Consider the following 18,923-nt stretch of genomic DNA (forward strand, 5'->3'; position numbering starts at 1 on the left):
TGATTAACAAACTAGATAACTAGATAAGTGGAAAGTTATGTGTATTTTTTCATACTTTTTAGTAATCTTTGCTCTTTACTTTTGAATTATATAACTTTACCCCTATAAACTGGTCGCAAGGAGTCGCATAAAGAGATTGCTTAGTTTTAATGGGCCAAAAAAGTTGGAACAACTTGTGTTGTCATGTATCAAGTGCATACATTCAGAAGAAAGAAGAAGAAATATAATGGTTCACCATGGTGTAAGGTAAAGATAACACAATGATTCTTATTTTCAGGTGATTATACACTAATGAAAACATACCAATTGAATTCCATTTTCTGCCAATTGATCCTCGTAAATGTCACACACTGGGCCTTTATCATTGAAAACAAACCAGAAAACAGACAAGCCCAACGGACATGTGAAAAATGCAACACATAGTGACATTACTGACCAGTTTCAGGCGATGTTATATGTTGTATTAGAGGACAGTGAGTGAAGCCTAACTAGTTTGGCCAACGGGTCTGTTCACACTACATCAATCAAAACAAATGTGACACTTCATTTTGGTCATAAACCAGCCATTTCGCTAGCGCAAACATAACTATTTCTGTCTAATTTCTAGCATATTACTGTCACCTCAGGAGGGTTCACCTCCTATGTGGAGAGGTTTAGGAAGAATTCCTGCTGAACAGTTTTTGCAAGGTAAATTAAGCTGAAACATCAAGCATCAAGCTCAAAAATCCTACAGCTCCATCCTGACTCCTGTCAGCCTTCCCAAAAGAGTACTAAGCACCCCATCTGTTATGGTCTGCTCAAAGATAGTAGCTCGAGTGGAGTCATCAGTGTTAAGTTAAAACAAACACAGTAATTACCCTAATTAAGATCTGGCAGATTCCTTTAGATTAATAGTAGCTTTTACTAAATACAAGAGAATTGATATCAGACGAGAAAAAAGGATTCGAGAAGGTCAAGAAGAAAGTTATAGAAAGGTTGGAAAAGACAAGATAAACGAAAAATGTTTAAAAAAGGAATGGAAGAATGAGCTAAAATTGATTAAGAAACAAAAAGGGAACAACTTGTTAACAGGAAATGAGCTCAAGTTATGAAAAGGTATGGAAGGGACGGAAGAAAGGAAGGAGGGAGGGTGGGAGTATGCAGTGCCAGTGATCGAGGAGGGCTTTTTTTGGCTGCACCAGGAGTAAATGGCTCTGCGGGCGGCTGTCACTCTGAGGGCCAGCATGGGACGATCAGCGATGATGACGGGGGCACAGACCTGTGTCAAGAAGCTGAACCCAGCTGTCAATCAAACCACTCTGCCCTATGGGATGACAAGGATGGGCCTTAATCCTGCTGAAGAGAGAGAGAGAAAGAGAAGGGCGAGCATTGGAGAGGCATGAGAGAGAACTTAGACAGGGAGAAATGAGAAAAGATCATAGAAAGACAGGCAGAGAGATGGTAGGGAGAAAGAAAGAAAACAGTTGTTTGCAAGCTGATTATTTATTTAGGAAATGTACTGATGTCATATAATCTAATACATTGATTAAACCCAACATGCGATTGTGTAACCACATGAAGTTTGAACCGCTGTGTAAAAATTGCAGCTATTCACTTTTCAATTTGGGCTTCACCATGGAGCCATCTATCTTGGGAAATGAAATATTTGATGTCCCTCTCCTTAGTAGGCAATATGACACTGTGTGAACTTGTTATTTGACGGCCAGAAAGGCCTATATGAGTCATCCTCAAGCTATCTAGGACCGTAACCCCTCAGGCCTCCTGGGAACACAGAGGAATGACCAGGGAACCAGTACATTAGAACACAATAGAAAAAGAGACTCTATCCCACAGTCAGTATTCACTGGAGCTCCAGCAAGCTGTTTTCAATTAGCCCTCGCTGATTCTCAGTGTTGGTCTACCGCATCATTTCAAGTAAATGCAACCATAACTTAAAGCCACAATGTTTGGTTTGGCCATGAGGAAATCCGTGCTCTCCTTTCTCTTGTCAGTGGAAGCCACTGTAGGAGTCCTCTGACATGCATTTGTGTTGTTTTTTATCCTTCCGCTGTACTGCAGGCAAAGTCTTTATTTTACATTTTACAGTGATGTAATGTAATACGAAACTAACTCACGCAACTACAGCCACACCAGAATATAGAAAATGCCAATGCGTAGACAAAGAAAAATATATATCAGTGTTGAGATTTGAATAAATTCATGTGCAAATAAAATTATATATATTCTTGAAAGATGTTTAATAGTCAAGTTTATTTGTACAGCCTAATATCTCATGCAATGTCTCAGTGAGCTTTATAGGTCCCCAAAAGCTGTCTAAAAGAAACAACATATTAACAGCAATGGAAGAAAACAGGAAACTCATTCATAGAAGCCACAGGTTCAAAAAATAGCAATTACAAAAAAATGAACAGAAAGCTGTAATAATTACACAGAATACCAAATACATTGATATGGGTATAAGTACAGTTTAAGCTAGCAGACAAACAAATGTTATTTTTACTTAAAACAAGTACAAAGTTCTTTACAGACAGTAGATTAAAAAAAGGAATAAAGGAGACATAGAAGACATTTAATACAAACAATGGCACAAAGTATCTGAACCACAAAGTATGAAATTATGAATGAGAGGCAGCCATCGTGCGCGTACCAACAAGTTGGTTAAAGCAAGTAGACTTCTGCCCTAACAGGCTAGATTATGGTATTTGTCTGCTTCATCTCATGAATTAATGCAGCACACAAGGTGGAGGACTGGGTTCGGATTAAATCTAGTTTCAGTTAGATAGCATGTTCCTTTCAGTGAGGTGGCTATTGCGGCAATAATCACATATAGTGTACTCTCCCTCTGGTCTGAGGTGGCCAGTAAAGGAATGGTGCCTGGCTGCATGCACAAAGAGATGGGGTCAAAGGTAGCAAAGATTACCATATTATATATAAACAAGCTATAGTTCACTGCCAGCGCTTCATCCAATCTCCCTTTCAACCACAGTGTTGCACCAGTGAGTGTTTATATTCATCCCTAGATTTTACCAGCCTGGGTCACAATCCAAGAGGGTAGAGTAGCCAAAACCTTTGATCTCGAGATCAGAGTCTGAAACTTGCTCTTCATGCCAGAAATATTTGTATTTGTACAAAGTGTGTATGCATCGTTATACTTGTGTACGTGGGCATAGAGAGGCAGACAGGTAAAGAGAGAGACAGCAGTAGAGAAACAGTTAGAGACAGCTTTCAGGGGACACTGTGAACCAAGAGAAAAAGCCAATGATCCTTTCGGGCCCCAGATGTACAGTGTCCCTGAGGTGATCAGAGCTGTGACCTGACACTCACAACGTCCCAGCATGCTCGGCAGATGTGGGTCAACTGACATCTGTTTCTCACTACAGCCTGGGCTCAGCTCAGCTCGGCCCGACCCAACCCTGCTGCCATATTCATCCTAATAACCACTCCCATAATCACCAGGGATTATTCTAATATTAGTGAGCACACAGAAACACACACACACACACACACAGTGGCTGCTCTGATTAAGGTATAGTGCTCCATATGGTTTTTCAGAGGGTTTTTGGGGGGGATTTGTATGTTTTTAGCCCTTCAGTGAAAAGCCTTGAAAAAGCCAGCTTAGAGAGGACTAAAGAGAGTCCCTGCATAAATAATATTGGAAAATAGCCTGGGCAAAGGGGAAGGTCATTCTGGAGTGAGGTGTGGACTGCCAGCAGAGGTGCTCTGACAATGAGAACGCATCGTGAGGCTGCTGTGCGGAATATCTGGCCTTGAAGTTAGGCGTTGAAGTGAGGCAAAAGTGCGCTATTCTGCCTCTATAAAGGAGGGATTATGAACCACTGACAGGATGTGTGAATCAAGATGGCACGCTCACCACACAACAGGACTAGAAAGAGACACTACAGGGGGCTGTCAAGACAGACCCAGAGTGAGCTGGGAGGATTACCATATAATGATGAAAGATGATGAAGACTGATGAATAGATTGTTGGCGCTTTAGCTATGGGGGAGGGAGGACGACGTGCTTCTGTGAAGAACTTGACATTTCTGCGTGGCTGCCAGAGCTTACGATCTCCAGTGCAAAAAAAGCTTTACTTATACAACTGATTGCTTGTTTATGCTTTTTTCTTTAATGTAAGCTAGTTTTTTTATTTGCCTTGTACGATTGTAAACTCATTACGTTCCAAGCATTCTTGCGCTACATGTCTTGCTTTTTGTGTGTTGTGTGAAATCATCTTTCTCCCCCCCCTGTTCTCCAGCTCTCATTTTTTTCCCTAAGATGTCTATTTGTGGAAGTCATGGCCTGCTGGTGTTTACGATTCTCACTGGGCCCCTACTGCTGGTGTTTTTTCCCGCACACACACACACAAACATGCACACAGTGGGTCTTACTGCTGACACTCAACTTCATTCTTTGCTGCAGCTGCATCTGTTGTCACCATGGAGACCTTGTTTATTACTTAACCCCCCCTGCTCACAAACACACACACACACACACACACACACACACACTATGACAGAGAAATAGGCAGGCTGCATCTCCCTCTGTGTTTGATTTGGTGTTATAGGACCCATCAGATCACAGCCCCCAAGCAAGCCCGGGCCCATATGCACAAACACACACACAGCAGTTGGCCTGGATGGATGCAGCAGGCCCACGCTAAACACAGAGCCATAAGCAGCACACTACCTAATCACTTCCAGGCTGGTCTGGATAATGACATTTGTTAAGGCTTCAACTCAACCTGCGTTAGTGAGGGGGGGCCAGTCTGGCTACCTTTGCTCTCACACATGACTGGTACAAATAGAGAAACTAATAGCAAAAGATGTAAAGCAATGCAGAAGAAGCATCTTGGTAGTGAGGCTTAACAATTCATTTTTATAAAGTGTTGGGTGTGTTCATGCATACGTGTCCGTGTGTGAGTATAGAGGGCGTTAGTGAAAGGCCATCCTGCTTTGCGGGCGGCAGCATGCAGGCAGGTTTTTCACGAGACGGGGAATCTGTTATGCAACATGTGAGAGCCTGCTAATCTTGCCGAACAGCCTGCTCCTCCTGGCCACCTCTCTGCCCTGCGTACACACACAAATACGCACACGCTCACACACCTCCTGGCCATCTTTCCAGCCATGCATGGCTACACACCCAGGTGGCCTTAATGGGTTTAAGAGCAGTCGGAGATCCTTCTGTCTCCGCATGTGACTGCACTGGAAGACGCGTGAGAGGTCAAGGAGCCAAGAAGTCACCATAATGCACCATAGCGGAAGCCTGTTTAAGCAAACATGTAATGCAGCTTGGAATAAAAAGCAGTTTTTTTATGTTTTTACTTGCTGATGGTCAAGAGTGTACGGTGGCCGACAGGGACACAAACAAAGGCATTTTAAATGTTATTGTTTCAAAAGGTTTTGGCAGTGTGGCTGACCCTTATTGATTGATCTGGCATTTGGCACTTGGCAGTTGGTAATTTTGGACCTTGTGTCTGCAGCTTCACATCTGAAGTAAAGGTCATTAGGTGACCTATTGGGCGTCAGACAGCTCCACTCACTGAGCTAACTCTCAGCAGCATTACTCAGTTTGTTGACATATGCTGATGGGCTCCCAGCTGAGCGGCTCAGCCTGTAACAGACGCACAACATGCACATGTAAACACACCTGTATCAGCCGTGAACACACAGCCAGAGGTCCTGTCCAAGATGACCTCCAAGGGATAGACATCCTGCAGTCTGCTCTTGTCTGTAATTCCCTGATCTCACGTGTTACTGCACACGGCTCCTCTGACAGGGACTGAAGTAGAGCAAGACCCGAGTTTGTTATTATTCTTTTAGTTTGACAGAAGAACAATTTCAAGTTTGGCTTATTAATCAGTTGCTTATCATTGTTCTGCAATGCCAAGCTTCTTTCCAATTAGTTCACCCTTTGCGAATGTGAAAGGAAGCAAACTCAGTCGCTCAGCAAAGTGATAGAAGTGTGAGAATATTAACCAGTAGGCCAGATTTGCAGAGCACAATCACTACAACACTGAGAGAGCCTTTAAAAGTGGCTTCTTATCAGTAACAGTTTGGGCTTATTTCATTTGTGCCCACAGCACTTCTTGCCATTTGGCCCCTGTTCCATATTTGTGACAGCTTTGATGTGCTGCTAGGCTTCAGGCCCTCTCAGCATCCACAACTACGGCACGACGGCACAATAAATACTTTGATAACAGCACAATCTGTAACTCGGGCAAAAACAAATAACACAGCGGTCCTTACAAGAGTTCTTTTGTCAGGGTTTGGTTCTGGATATGTGAACCGAACAAAACAATTGGTTCCAGATTGAGGCGGGCTTCTGTTCTCCCCAGGGGGATGGTTTAAATATATCAGAGGAGAGAGAAGCAGGCATAACAGTGGAAATGGTGAGAAAGCAATTGAGAGAGGAGGAATGAGTGAAATGGAAAGGAATTCAACCATGGGTAGTGTGGGAATATTTAAGCGGGGGGTGGATGGATAGATGGATGCAAGGATGGATGATAGATGCAGCATATACAAGACAAGCGTATACAATAAAACTAAACTTTTACAGTTAAAATGGAAATATGACGATACCGGATAAAGACTTCAGACAAAAAAGCTCCTTTGTGAGCTTACACAAAGGAGACGCAAATCTAAGTAAATGTATATACATTTGGAAAAGAATTTAAAGCTGCAAGATGACTTAAATATTGAACAAAGGAAATGCTTGTTAAGCCAAATGAAATACATTTATATCCATACCAAGAGCTACTGACTTTAAATTGGAATTTTAAGTTCACGTTCACCATTGTATTTATAGGATGAGGGATAACAATTGCTGCTATTAGTGGATTAGTTAAGGGAAGCCAATCCTCGCAAATATCTAGCATCAGGTTCAACTTAACATGCAAATTTGCTCAGTCGACTAATAACAAGCCATCTTGACAGCGTTGACCTTTAAAGGAGAGAGTTGGAGAGGAAGCATGTATAGCTTATAAGCTAAGGTACATCTTTTGAATCAACTAAGTAAATGTATTGTCCTGTTAGCAACCAAGCTAACAATTAACAAGCTTGTTAGTTTAGTGAGCTTTCATTTTCAATAACTCTTTGATGAATGTGATGGTGTCAAATGCCAAAGGGGGTGTAAACTGCACAGTAAAAGAAGAAAAAATAATATGACGCTCAGAGACCTATTGTGACTGATTAGCTCTAGCATGTTTCTCATTTTAGCTGTTAGCTTGCCAGCTACAGCAGTTCACCAACTATCCCTCAAATGAAATTTAAAGCCATTTAAGTGTGTACAAAGGTGATTACTCTTTCGTTACAGAAAGAGCCCCTGCCTGCAGACTGTACTGACCTCCAACTGTACACAGCTTACCATGACTATACAACACTGTCCTTTGTCCTATTTTTGGACAGCTCCATCTGTAGACAGCGAGCTAACTGGATGTTCGAGGATGAGGGGTGAGTGTGGGTGTGTTATCAGGGTTATTTAAGGGGCACTTTCCATTCCAGATGTTTGGTTGAATTGGGCCTGCTACACTTTCAGAAAGATTAACAGTAAGTTCCCATAACCCACCTCTTCACCCGCTCTAAACATTTAACACAGCAGTTTCTATGGCGTAGTAGTCTCGAACGACCGGATGGCACATTGCTGCTCTGTGACATTAAAATTGGTCTATTTTGTTTCTTGTTAGTAGCTTAGAGGGAGAGAAGAGATGGACATTTTCTTGATGTTAATTATGTTATAAGACTCTCGATGCTCCCTTTCTCTTACACACATACACACACACTCCCATCTCAAGTGCGTGCTTCATTCATTTGAGAGGATGTACCAAAAAGGACCTGGCAAGGGTTTGGCTAAGGTCCAGGCTTGCCCTTCACATCTCAATCACACAACACACACAGGGCACACTTAGTCCTCATCTTGGGTGATTACATAGCCTTTCAAACTCATTTACACACACAAGCAGTCAAGCTGAAAACTAATTTGTCCCAACATACACAAATACAAGGATACACTCTTGCACACACACACACACTTTCTCACACCCACTAGCATAAACATAATATCAACCGAGCAAAGATAAGAGAGGTGGAACAATGTAGGAACAGAAAAAAAAACACAAATACACACACACGCATGCTCACACGCATATTAACCGAATGGCCATGGCACAATCATCAATTCCAAATGGTGATATAGGTGATATAATGTGACATGACAGCTATGAATTGCAATATCAAACAATATGAATCTGGTGTCACAAAAGGACACTGCTCCTGTAGTGGATGTCAGGCATCAATCAACCAATCTTGTTGTTGTTCTTAAAGTCAAACTCAGATTTCATTGGATGGTGAAAGAGGAAGTTTCCTCCTCCATCATTCTCCAACACCTTCCTACCTCCTAGATGTAATACTGCACCGTTCAGCCATTAGTTGAGGCAGTACCTGATTGGTTGGCTAATTACTCATTATAGGAGCGTCAACGGGCATGTGTATGGATTTGTATGTGTGTATGCCAATAGATGCAAACATACTCAAGATCACATTCAGCAGGAAGGAGGCTGCTGTTGACTGAGTATCCATGCAGGGTGCTGGGGGAATGAAGACAAACTGCTGCAGTGGCGTTTAGAGGACAGTGTGTGTGTGTGTGTGTGTGCTGTGTGTGTTGTGTGTGTGTGTGTGTTTGAGTGTGTGAGTGTGTGTGACTGTGTATGTAGCAGACAGACAGACAGACAGATCTCCAGTTGTTGTGTCCCAGAGATGGGTCCCCAGGCCATCTGACACCTCTTCCTGTTTGGACATCAGGCCCCTGAGGACACACACAGCTGGGGTTGGGACAAAGCTAGCTCCCTCTCTGCATCCACTTACACACACACACACACAGTGTCGCCTATAAGGTCCCATATATCAGCCTTGTTGGTGACACATTCTCCTTTTCATGTGTGACTAGCGGCCCATGGTCACATGAAGGATCTAACAGCAGCTGTGAGGAACACACAGAGGAGCATCTGTATACATACGCATGGGTGTGTGAATACGTATGTATATGTGTGTATGTGTGCATGTTCTTGTCAGTTTAGTCCGAGCCAAACAAGTTTCTTCTGACATCACCTTGTCATCTCTGTGAAACTACAGTATCCAGAAAATTACTGTGACAGAAGAAAAAATGCAACAAATCAGTGTAAAACCACAGCTGCATCTCTGAGCAGAATGAGTCAACTGTCACAAAGTATAGTGACAACAAAAAAAAGACAAAGCAAGGTCTCACACCTGCTTTATTTGGTGCAGTTGTATCAAAATGTGATATTTTTCTTGTATTATGTTCACTTTGTTTTAGTTTGGGAGGTAAGAAAGTCCAAAACTGTTACTTGAATTGAGTCTGTTGGAAATACCCTAAATACTACCACTGTGCTAAACAACAGGCATAACAAATCACATGATAAATCACATTACTGACTGGGTACTGAATGCCATATACAGTGCAATTCCTGGTCCACATACTTATGTGTACTTTCTTTGGCCGTTATTCATGGTTTGGGTTAGGGCCACTGGTTTAAATTAAGGGGAATCTTAATGACATGCAACAACATACTATAATATTTCAGACAATGTGCTTTCAATTTTGTGGCTACAGTTTGGGGAAGGCCCTCTTCTGCTTCAACATCACAGTAAAGTGAGGTCTATAACTGGGAGCATTTGCCTGTCAACCAGTGAAGACTCCGGGAAGAACCTGACCCCGACCAACAAATACTCTGAATTGTTGATTGGTGCTAACCCATGCATGTTGCACTCTGGCCAAACACATTCTAGTTTCTGGCAAAAGAAATCAGTATGTTTACTGGAATGATAAAATGAAATAACCATTCAATTCATATATTAATACATTTCATTCCAATTAACGCATTGTTGTGTGAGTTTCCATATTACCTGCTGGTCATGAATCCAAACAGAAAGTGAGATCATCCAATGGACTTCAGGTGGAACTATACCATGTTTACTAGAGTACGGAAGAATAACAATCTACATTGTTGATATTTATATATGATATATATGTTAGGCCCTGTGTCTGCGTTGGTTTCTTCCGGGTGCTCTGGCTTCCTCCCACAGTCCAAAGACATGCAGGTTAATTGGTGACTCTAGATTGCCCATAGGTGTGAATGTGAGTGTGAATAGTTGCTTGTCTCTATGTGTCAGCCCTGTGACGAACTGGCGACCTGTCTCTCACCCAATGTCAGCTGGGATCAGCTCCAGCTCCCTGCAACCATGCAAAGGATAAAGGTTATAGATGATGGATGGATGGAATGTTTAACAATCAAATATGGGCATAAGGTGTCCACATACCTTTGGCCAGTATTAACTTGTTAGGGTTACACATTTTGTGTGCAGACTGACAACCACCGGATTAATAAAGGTATATTTGCCAATGTTTAAAATTTACTATGACTGATAAAAACATTCCAACTGTAGCTGCAATAATAATAAACTGTATTTAAAGTGGACTGCTCTGGCTCAAAATTGTCATTTTAAAGCAATAATCGTAAACCAAGCACACTGGTTCCATTTACTTTGTAGGTTTCCCTGTCAAAGATGAATTTATTGTTGTGAGCCCAGCTATCTCTCTTCAGTTTTGTTCATAACACCAGCACCAAAATATTCACTGTAAGAAATAGGCTGAATCTGGTGCTTTGCTCTTTGTGAATTACCCTGATCTGACTCGAGTACTTTCATATAAAAATCTTGCCTAGTGTAGCTTTAAGAATATATGACCCTTAAGATGCCTGTCTAGATTTACAACAGCATTTTCATCCATGTTCTTGTGTCAGCAAGCTTTGGAGCGGCTCTAGCCTCGGGCACTTTAACATTTAGCAAGCCGTAGCATTTTATCCCAGCCACACAAGGTCTGATAAGAGAGAAGACATGTGGTGCATTAGTGTAGCATCTTAGCCAGCCATGCTAGTAATTCCTGCTTTGATATGAGCCAACCTGAGGAGGGCGAGAGAAATATCTTAGCCAGCCATGCCAGTTAAGCTAGCCTTGATATGGGACTAGACGTGTGTGGGAGATAGAGGAAGAAGCAGGGAGACTCTTCTCCTCATCTCTGGGCAGCAGGATTAGAATGTTTACCCGCTAATGTCTTTAGCTACGCTGAAGCAAACACACACAAAAATACAAACACACTCTGATACACAAAATGTAAATGCTGTACATGCAAACATAGATTAAAGTAAAGACATGTGTTGCATATGTATAATTTCACATATATACATAAATACACACACATGCACACTCATATAGATCCAGTACTCTCAGCTGGCCTGGCCTAGCTTTGTGTGTTTGTGGGTGCTGAGGTCTGCACCCATCTGCTCCTTGTGTGTGTGTAATCTGCCTCAGACAGGCTACAGCGCTTAAAGGGGCCAGACTGCAAACACTGCACTGGGATGAGACACCTGCCACAGGGCTAAGACCAGAGCCCTGACGCACAAACACACACAGATGGAGAGGCCACAGTTACCATGGACAAAGCAGTCATTCGATTACTGCCCAAACAGTGTGACATTCAGGTGTTTTTCTACTCTTTAAGGCCATATTTTCATTTAGAGCATTTCCTGCAGTGTGTGGATTTTCTGTCCCTGCGTTGCAACCATCAGTCCTAATTGGTTGGTATTAATCGTCCGTGGAGGAGGCACATTTGACAGTTCTATCTAACTACAGTGTTCATAATGCTCCTGGTGAGGAGGGAAAATTCTCTACTTATCCTCGTCTTGAAGTCTAGCTTTGAGCATCTGCTGTCAGAGTGTCACGTCTGAATTTAGCAAATGCCCAGGCACGAGGTGGCTGCGTTCTAAATGCCCAATGCTCAAAGGAGTGTCTGTCGTGCCGCTCCTCGGCGTGCCAAATCAGAGCTGGCTAGGAGCTCCCTATAGGCGAACAGATGGCCATTACTATCATTTATAACTTATTAGGGCCTATAATCCTACCTGCGTCAAACACGCCCCGACGCTTAGGGCTGGCTCTCTTTTTTTTTCTTTTTTTCTTTTTCTCCTCATTTAAAACAGTTGTATGTGCCAGAAAAGTCCTCATTACGATTTACTCTGTCTCTCTATCTCTCCCTGTATTTTTAATCTGCAAACTGCGTGGTTGACACATATGTGCAGGGATAATATGATATAGGGTTATCTTTCCTTTAAATCAACAGTCAACAGATTGCCCCACGAGAATGCAGAGCTGGAAGCTGATAGTACTGGATGGAAATGCAGGCGCAACATGCGGTCTACGGTCATTTTCACCAACTGTAAAGGAGAGTCATACACAATAATATTTATTTTCATGACATCGGACTGTTTTCGCCTATATATACTGCAATCATAGCAACAATAAACAACTCTTCATTTGAAAACATATGTTGGCAGCCAATGTTATTGCCTATGTGCAGGCATTTTACAGTTCTTTGCATTGATTATAAGAGGAACATATTCGTATTAAATAAAGTGCCGATGGTGTGCCACAGCAATAATTCACATTCTACTAGATATCTGCGTCCTAACAAAGTCCTTCCTCCTACTTTGTCAGTCTCTCAGTCTGGCTCCACAGAGGCAATCGTCAGTGATGCCTCACATTCACCACCCAAGCAGGTGTGGGCATTGACGTTTCTGCTGTGAACAGGCTGCATCTGTCATGTGGCAAAGCAGAAATAGCTCCAATCAATGTCCCCCTCGGACACACACACACACCCACATACACATGCTAGGCTCGCACACACCCCCGGCACCGCTGTTCTCCAGCAAACAAGGATCTGTGGAACAATCATTGTAAACCGTCGCAGCCAGCAGTGAGGGCGATCGATCAGCTCGTCTCGCAGAGAGAGTCAACACGGCTGTTGCATCCTCCCTGAACTTCACTTAGGCTTCAAAATAATAACAACCTAGATAAAGCCGGAGAGAGATCCCAAAACCTTTGACTCGATGTCACACCTCCCATCTGTCGCCATTTTGCAGCAGCTACTTTGTTGCAGCCATTTTGTGTCCCTGCCATTTAGCACTCTATTGAGCTTCAGCTGGGGATGCCAAACTGCACGTGTGAAACCCCCACCCCACCCCACCCCATCATTTGTGACCGTTTGGATGATAGACAAATAGATGGGCAGACACGCAGGCAGACAGAGAGACAGAAGGAAGGCAGATGACTGGCTTTGATGAGCTTTATGGGGATGTGTGCGGAAAGACAGACAGACAAATGTGTGTCGGCAAACAGACAGACAGATAGACAGACAGAAGGTATATATACATGTGTGTTTGTCTGTGTGTGTGTGTGTCCGTGTGTGTGTGTGAGCGGATGTCAGACCAGGTTGTGTGTTCCTGCAGTGGCAGAGATGAGAGGGAGAGAACAGGAAGCTGCTCTCCTGGAGACAGATGGACTGCCATGCTGTGGACACATACACACACACACACACACACACACACAGAGTGACACACAACAGTACAGCCAGCAAGAGAACATATCAGAGCACGACTGCTGAAAACAGAAAAACACACCAACATGCTAGCCTAAACAGGCGTCACAGACACACGTGGCACATTTGGGGGGAAAAACGGATGAAATATGCAAACAAAACTACACACGCCAAAGTTCACTTCACAAGACGTCATCAGTATTAGCTGTACCAGTATGACATCCATTGTTTCTTCACTCTACAGAGAACTTCTTCCTAAGGAAGTGAGCCACACTTGACTGATTCATTGCAAGTTTCTTTGCATAAAATCTCAGCTAAACGCCTAAAATGTCAAATCTACAATGAAAACAGTGAGATGCTCATTGACGAACATACATGACACACTCACGCTCAGAACAGGTGTTAATCCTGCCAGCCTCAGGTATGTGGTGACAACCTTCTCACACCCAACTTGAGAGCTCTGGCGGATTTAGGCTGCGCCAGGTTGTCACACAGGATGTGTTGTGCATACACACACACACACACACACGCACGCACACACACACGTACTGCTCCTTCTCCTCACTTTACTCTGTCTTTCTTTTGAACAGAGACACACAGGAAAAAGGAAGGAACAAGAGAGTGAGGGAGTGAAGCTGAGAGTCTGCACAGACATCAACTCCAGCAGCGACAACAGCAGTATCACACCGTGTGTTTGGGTGTTTCTGCGAGTGTCTGTGAACGTGTGTGTGTGCCCGGGTGCGTGTGTTAGGTGTGTTTCACAGGATTGCCAACACATCTCCTCGCAGCGAGAGCCCTATAGGAACAGAGACATCTGTGGAGTGAAAGGACGCCAGCTTGCATGGCCGTCTCTGGAGAAAGAAGAGGATGGGAGGAGGAGAGGAGAGGAGAGAAGTAGGAAGAGGAAGAGGAACGGGCAGGAGGATGGAGGAGAGCCGGCAGGAGCTCCAAACCTTGTCTGTCAGCCGATAATTAGAGGAGGAGTCCTGTCTAGTTTAGACAGAGATGAAAATCTGAACAAGTCACTCAATCGAGTCCTAAAGTAAAACAAGTGAACATGGCGGTCAGCTTTAATCTTTACCAACTCAGCCTATTACCTTTTTTTTTCCATTTTCCATTTTTCAGGGAACAAGTCCAAATCAAGTTATATTATAACCTTATCTCAAAATATATAATCTTCTATTTCAAATCTGCCCTTGAAACTAAATGATCAATTGATACATTTCTGTCACTTGTACTGAAAATATACATTAAATTACTTTTCAATGTTCTTCGATGTCTTCATTGTACTCCTGACCCAACATATTAATTTGATAATGAGCAATGTGATTTTGTGGTGATTCACATCTGTAGGATGACTTGGAGAACATAAACCTTGAACATACTATAAATAAAAGTTTTGATAACGTCTGCTTTAGTGATGATTTCATTTGAATACAAGCTGCTGAACATAATAAAAAGCAACTCAATAAAAAGAAATGGTTCACAAGTGCCCTCAGTGAATATCAGCAGATCAGCGAATGGTTATTGGAGATGTTGGCCTTCTTCAACAATTCATCCATAACCCTGCAGCTAGGGACCTCCACCACAAATGGAGCTGATGACAATACAAGCAAATGTCCTCCTTGTGTGTACAAGCAAGTGCACTCAAGCAGATGTGCACTGCAGACCTTGGGAGTATAAGCCAGGGAACAGGACACAGGTGCACCTGCTCTCTGCTCTCGATGAAAGGTCAGCCAAATTCAGAGAGGGATGCAACCTTCCAGTGTTTGTGTGTGAGCCAGGAAAATAAAAAAGTGTGAGAGAGAACTAAGAACTAATGTACTAAATTTATAGTATGAATATGTACAGTCAATATCTATTAAGCTTTGCAGAATTATTGCTGTTGCCCATTCCCTGCAGCTCATCCTTTTTCTATAACCTTCTTCACCGCACACTTTTTTTTATCCTAAATAGCCATCATTGCCACACGTGGCTCCGTGTCGGTTGCCAAAGTGCATTTCCAGCGATCTGAGCAGGTATACAGGAGAAAACATGTGCAGCCGGACCAGTGCCAGAAGAGACAGAAGGTCCGCAATGATGTTTCACTACATAGATTATGCAGATACCGCGGTCAGAACGAGGAACAGACAGAGAGAGGGAGAAAGAGAACATGAGAAACAGACACAGAGGCGAAAAGTAGGCAGCAAACAAATACTGACGCAGAAAGAGAGTAGATGGGAGCGAACACAGAGGAAAGGAGCAAGCGTAAGCATGAGAGGGAGAACATGAGAGACAGAGAGAGGAGGGAAGTGAAGCAGGGAGGGGTGTGTGCAGGCTACAGCTGGCAGAGGGATTCCCAGAGCCAACTGCCAGTGTAGTGGAGCTCCTTAACAACTTCACAGGGCTCTCAGAAAGGAGCTTTAAAGTGGCCACATGGCCTGGCCAGCACAGCAGAGCAGAGCAGCAGGCTTTACTGGGGCTCTGCACACACACCCATACACACACACACACCACACACACACACACACACAAGCATTCATACACACACAAGCTCAAACAAGACTCAGCTCGCCAGCTGCTGACAGGGACAAGAGTGTCCAGAGCGATAAATCTGTGAGCATTTGTGTGTGTGTGTGTGTGTGTGTATGAGGGAGTGGGGTTAGGGAAGAAAGAGCAAAAGAGCAAAAAGCCTCTCCTAGCCTCACATGCTACGCAGAAGTCACCGTATAGCATAACAGCCACAGATCTGCAAGAAAATAAAAAGTTAGTCTGATGTGCTTGTCACAGCTGCTTCACCGATATGTGCCTCGCTTGTGCCTGCAAACCCTTTCATCTACTAGAAAGATGCCTCTTTGCAGAAAACAGAAATATAAATTCCTACAACTGCTGTCCTCCTCCTCCTCTGTACCTGCAGTACGCCTCCAAGAGCGAAAACATGTGGTACATGCTGTTCAAGCAAAGCAGCTTTGCTTTTCGCTGTTGATTCCCTCCGATAACAGCGAGGAGCGGCTGATCATCAAATGTTTTCAACGAGTTAAGTCTCCTAATTTCGGAATCGCCGCCTGATCCTTGAAATGCCAGTGCTTGGTGCAAAGTAGAAACTGGTTCTTTTTCCCCCCTTTTTTTCTGCTCCTTTCATATGCTCGATAATCATTATCCCTCTTTTGAGCTGAACTTTGAGGGAGGGATGGAGGGGGGGTTGGGAGACTTGGGAGGAAAGGGGAGGAGGCCAGTGGATGTAGATGCCATCACACACCCTCACTCTGTGTGCGGTGGGACAAATATCTCCCTCTCTGGCTTTCTCTTTCTCAAAACCTCTGTTAGATGCTTGTCTGTCTGCATCAGCAAAGTATATTTTCCAGGGGTTGTTCGGCGACAAAGGTTTTACTGTCGGGATCGTGGTCTTTTCTTTTTTTTTCCACCATCACTATGCTAGACCACCACTATACTAATGGTGGGGCATTAGCATTTCAAGGAGCCTCCATTAAGGAGGGCAAGAAAAGCTGCTCTCAGCGGGGGGAAATCCATTTTGTCCCAGGCTTCAACATCTGCTGCAGCCGTCCCAGCCAGAAGGACGCTCGGATAAAGCCGAAGAGCCCTCTGATTTACTGTAATGACAGACAGACAGATAGACAGGCAGAACGGATGACCATATGCGGAAGCGAGGGAGAAAAAGGAAAAGACAAAAACAACTTCTGTCTCACTGTCTGTCATTTTCTGGTGCTTTCTATGTACATGTGTCAGTGGTGGTTGGGGTCATGGGAAAGGCAGGTTGCCAGATTAAGCTCTGCTGGGTAAAATCCTTGACGCCCAAAGTAGTGTAAAATAAAAAACTATATCTTAGAAATAGAATGTTATAAAATTGTAGTGTAAGAGTTTAAGAGTAGTAGTGAGAAGACATCTGTGGTCATAATGAGAGAGATCTCACAGGCTGGGTGTCATCTGGTCCCACATAATGGCTAAAAAGACCTGAACCAAAAAGACAAGACAAGTCAAAAAAAGTGGCAGAGATGCAGATGGGAAGAGCGACGAAGGGCATTGATCCCTGCCCCATCTGTCCTTCTTCTCGCAGCTCCAGCTATCTCCTTCATCCCTCCCACTATGGTGGTCTCCTGTTTGCCGTGGCTAAGTCCCTCACCGTCCTAAAGCCTGAGCAGCACGGAGGTGAGCTGAAACACGCCCCGGCCAGCTGGGAGTCGAATCTTTTAGCAGACAGACAGACTGATAAACACACACAGACATTTCCAAACTGGGAAAACACCAGCAGAAACTTGAGGTCAAAGCAGGAGAAGAATGGCTTTTTTAATCTTTGTAGTAACTCATGTAATATAATGACACTCTGCCCTTCTAATGACAGAGTATGTTGTAATTACATGACCTTTTCCTCACCCAAATAGAGTGTCTGTGACGTCATGGCGCCACCGCGCAGATATTTTTATGTTCATCTGCTTGATAATAGCACATTCTCCGAGATGAACACCGCAGCACTAGTAGCAGACGTTTAACAATCCTCTGGGTTGCTGTGACACAACACAACACCACTGTGATGGATAACGACCGTTGCCACAAACCAAAACAAAAAACTCACTCCAGCTGATAAACACTGTATTTTTTATTTTTCAGAGCAGCATATCTGGCTGGATAACTTGCACAAATGCATCTGTCTGCGCTCTAGAACATTTTCTAAGAGTAAAGATACAGATAGAACGTGTCTGCTGGAGTTTAAACAGATGGAGGGCCTCTACTTGGAAGGGCTTTTAAAGAGTTTTCTCCACCCAAGAAAACATAGTGAAACATGTCTGTCTTGACAAACCATTTATTCTCATATTCAAGCTTGGTTTTATTTAGAGGCAGAACAATATTTGCTGTTAGGGAGAGGTAATTATTTCCAAAGCAGTTTCACTTTAAAATGGGTGAAAATATGTTCAAGATATTACTTGACCTCGGGAAAATCTTGAAACAATTTGATACGTTTTGGAAACAACTGAAATTATCTGCTAATTAGCTTTTGGAAGATCGTTTTCATCGGTTCTGGGAAAAATATGATTTTAATGTTCTCTTTATTTAATGACTTAATTAAGAAATGTTTTGCTGCACACACACACACACACACACACACACACAAAAGATGCTTGGTCAGCGCAACCAAGTCTGTCAAGGAGAAGGAGGGCGATGATGTCATCAAGCCGAGCCGGTGCATCACATCAGCGGCTGACTGGGTGATGTCGCCTGCGGTGAGCACCTGGCTGCTTTTACCACAAGAGAGTCATTATATGTCAGAAAGGTGTTTAAAGCGCACAGTCATTACACACACACACACACACACACACACACACACAATCACACTCAGATATATACACAGAGCCAGCAGCTGGTATGCAACTCCAACTGGACAAAACAATAAAACTTGGAACATGACAATGCAATGGATGGTACAGAAACCTGGTCAATTTGGAAAGAGCTCTCTCTGTCTGTCCGTCTGTCTGTCTGTCTCTCTTTCT

Source organism: Morone saxatilis, unplaced genomic scaffold, assembly GCF_004916995.1.
Source record: "Morone saxatilis isolate NCDOM2014 unplaced genomic scaffold, NCSU_SB_2.0 Contig3, whole genome shotgun sequence".
Taxonomy (NCBI): Eukaryota; Metazoa; Chordata; class Actinopteri; family Moronidae; genus Morone; species Morone saxatilis.